Here is a 3,323-nt window from a genome sequence, read left to right on the forward strand (position 1 = left end):
GGGGGGGGGTTAGTTACCACCTCTGTGTGGCAGTGCTGTATGCCTCAATGGCCATTCATCCCCCATGCAGCTGAATGGGGAAGTGGGAGATCAAAAGGAAGTTGAGTATGTGGAGTGGGGGAGGACGACATTAAAGTGAACTTGTTCGCTTTGAAGTTCGGTGGTTCAGTAATGTTAAGGGTAAAGCAACTGTATAGCCAAAACTTTTATTATTAATAGATTGGGGAAGTAGGATAACCCCTGCCAGTTAATTGTCTCCTGTCTATGTCCTGTTCCCTTTGGAATGTTCCAAAAAATGCAAACGAAAGTAGGAGGAAATCTCTATAGTGTGAGGGGAATTTCTCTTTGAGACAGTTGTCACTGGAACAGGTCTTCTGTTGGAAGATTTACCCTTACCTCTTGTCCTGGTGGCAACTTTAAAACCATGATAAGCCGGGTTCTGTAAAGCATTGTGTAATATGTAGATTATATATATTTTCATTACAATGATGATGATGATGTTGATGACAACAACGGAGGAACGGCTTGGTGAACCATTGATAACCAAGCAGGCCATATGTTTGGCAGAATAGAGGAGCCAATGAGCCTGTGACACCGTCCATGTGTTTTTGCAGCCTGCACTGTCTTAGAGGATATTTTTGTATTTTCACAGATGTGCAATTTTTAGCTCCAAATAAAAATTCTGCTGAACGTCTTTTGGTTTTGGGTTTCTGCTGACCATCAGTCTGGGCCGCGCACCTGTTTATATGCCAAGCTGTCATTAAAGGGGCCATTATGCTAGGCCACTTTGTACATAACCGATATTGACTTGCGGCGTGGGTTGATGATTTCTTTAATGCTTGCTCCCAGTGATTAGGTCTCGGAATTTGAGGAGACAAGGCAGCAGCTGGTAAATAAATCATTTCTATATAATTAGAGCTGTCCTGACCTGCCATCAGAGAATGGATAGTACATTGCGTCCACATGACAGTGTTTCAGAAATATGTTTTATGGTTTGGCTCCTCTTTAATTATCCTGTACCGCAGTTATGTCCTTTACCTATAACATGCTGCTGTTCCTGCAGGTGCTGAACATCCTGGTGGAAGACGTGCGCATCCGCCCCATCCTTGCCACATACCGCAAACGCATTCCTGTTACTGAGGGCTACGTGGAAGTTAAAATTAATGACAACTGGAAGCAGGTGTGTGACTCCCAGTGGACCCAGAAGAACAGCAGAGTGATATGTGGCATGTTCGGGTTCCCCGGGGAGAGGAAATACAACCAGAAGGTCTACAAGTAAGTGGGATTATGAAGGAAAAGATGAAGGGGCAGAGAGTAATAATGCTGTGCAGGGTGCAGTAACCTAATCGACCAATCAGATTTCACCTTTTATCAGATTAGTGTAGGCAGACAAAACAGCCCCCTGATATTTCCCTTTTAAAATAAATAAATAAATTGAGGACACAAAGTCATCAATCTCTTTTTCTGCAGCCTCTGTTCTAAATCAGTAGAAAGTGAAGGCTTCCCATTCATTCAGAAAATATTTACTATCATCCAGTTTCTGAATGGGGAGGAGCCTCTGTACAGAGTGCTATTTCCCATTGAGAAACTTGTGAATGAACAGGAAGTGATGTAAAGCTTTTCCTGTTCATTCATAACTGGGGGGACATAGTACTATGTGTTCCCAGCTATTTACAAACACTGGAGTGATCAGCTGATCACTCCAGCGTTTGGTACATACCACTGATATGTACTGATCCTCCACCGCTCGTCCACACACAGAGAGGTGCTCAGCCTGCAGCTTTTCCTCTGCATCCCCTCGCACACCCCTAAGGCCGGCCCTGCATGTACCTATAAACCTATGGTCAGAGGCGTAACTAAACATTTCTGGGCTCCGATGCAAGAAACCATGAAGGCCCCCCCCAACCACCCGCCACGGTGGTTACTGGTCCCGCTTCTTCCTTTCCGCCCCACCCCAAGTGGCGTAATGCCAGGGCCTGGTCGCACATGTGAGTGTTGTGACCCTGGTAGTTCCGCCAGTGGTAGTGCAAGGTGCCTTCTTGTGCGTGACAAATTCATCTATAGCAGCCCAACACTGCTCAGCTGATATAACTTACATCAGCTGAGCAGTGTTGAGCTGCTATAGATGAATTTGCCACATACAAGGAGGCACCTTTCTTCACACCAACAAAACGTTTCCTTCTCGCTCTCCTCAGCCCTATCAACACACCCTCACAAAGTGTCAGTGACACTTCCTCCGCTGTCATCAGCGGCAGTCATCATCTTGGCGAAGCAGCAGACAGCGGAGGTAACCAGCTGTGTTCTCCTCACAGGGAGCCAGCGGAGTGGAGAGATTGAGCCGGGGGAGAATGCATCCTAATGAGAAGAGAGCGTGCCACCAGATAGTCCTCCCCCGTCCATCTAACATGTTACTCTGCGCCTCGGTGGTTACCGGGCCCCCCCCATTTCGCGGAACTACCAAGGCTCAGTCGCACATGCGACAGCTGCGACCCTGGTAGTTCCGCCAGTGCCTATGGTAGATACCAACTATGCCCATACTAGTCTATGGGTGGTCACTGGTCAGTTGTTAGAATATATGGTTATGCTGCACAGGATTGGTATTTCAGCAATTCTTCCCCGGTGAAATGATAAAATGCTCTGTGGATGTACTGTCTGTGTATATATGTTGTCTTAGTTTGATTGTCTTTTTTAAAGCCCAATTGAAGTCACAGAAATAGACATTGTACTACCAACCTCCATTTTCATATTAATATCTGCACCTTCTTGTACAGCCGTTGTGCAGGGTTTCTAAGTATGATCATTTACCCGGAACACGGATGTGTGAACCAAGCTCATCCATGACAAGGCAATTTGCCTTGTTCTGCGTTCCGGCTGCGATGGCCGTTTATTCCAGTGCAGCCCGAAGTGCAGATAGTGTGAACCGAACCTTAGTCCAATAGGAACCAGAAAAGACTATGTAATCAGCTCTAGGTAATTCACACAAACCCGGTCAGCCACTTTTGTGCAATACTGTGTAGGAAGGACTTGTACTGAGAGGTGTGACTGTTACTAAGCTATGCTAACACAGCCCACTATAGTATAAGGGTTAGAAGCAGCATTTAGGTTGAGACTTCAACTGGGCTTTACAATTAATTTAATATTTACTAAATCAGACTGTTTTTCCTTTTCCAGAATATTTGCAACCCGAAAGAAGCACAGCTACTGGGAATTCTCTCCTAACTGCACTGGAAATGAGGCCCACATATCCTCCTGCAGTGTAGGCGGTAGACTTGCAAACCTGTACTGTTCTGAAGGGGCCCCTGCCGTAGTCAGCTGCACCCCAG

General features: G+C 46.1%; 1 protein-coding gene across 1 annotated transcript in view; it reads left to right on the plus strand.

Moving 5' to 3' along the window:
* Positions 1 to 3,323, plus strand: part of LOC108792478 (lysyl oxidase homolog 2-like) — an 81,931-nt gene that overhangs the window by 50,879 nt on the left and 27,729 nt on the right. The gene's annotated exons all lie outside the window — the stretch shown is intronic.

This window comes from Nanorana parkeri, unplaced genomic scaffold (assembly GCF_000935625.1).
Source record: "Nanorana parkeri isolate BGI_ZX_2015 unplaced genomic scaffold, ASM93562v1 scaffold646, whole genome shotgun sequence".
NCBI classification, from domain to species: Eukaryota; Metazoa; Chordata; class Amphibia; order Anura; family Dicroglossidae; genus Nanorana; species Nanorana parkeri.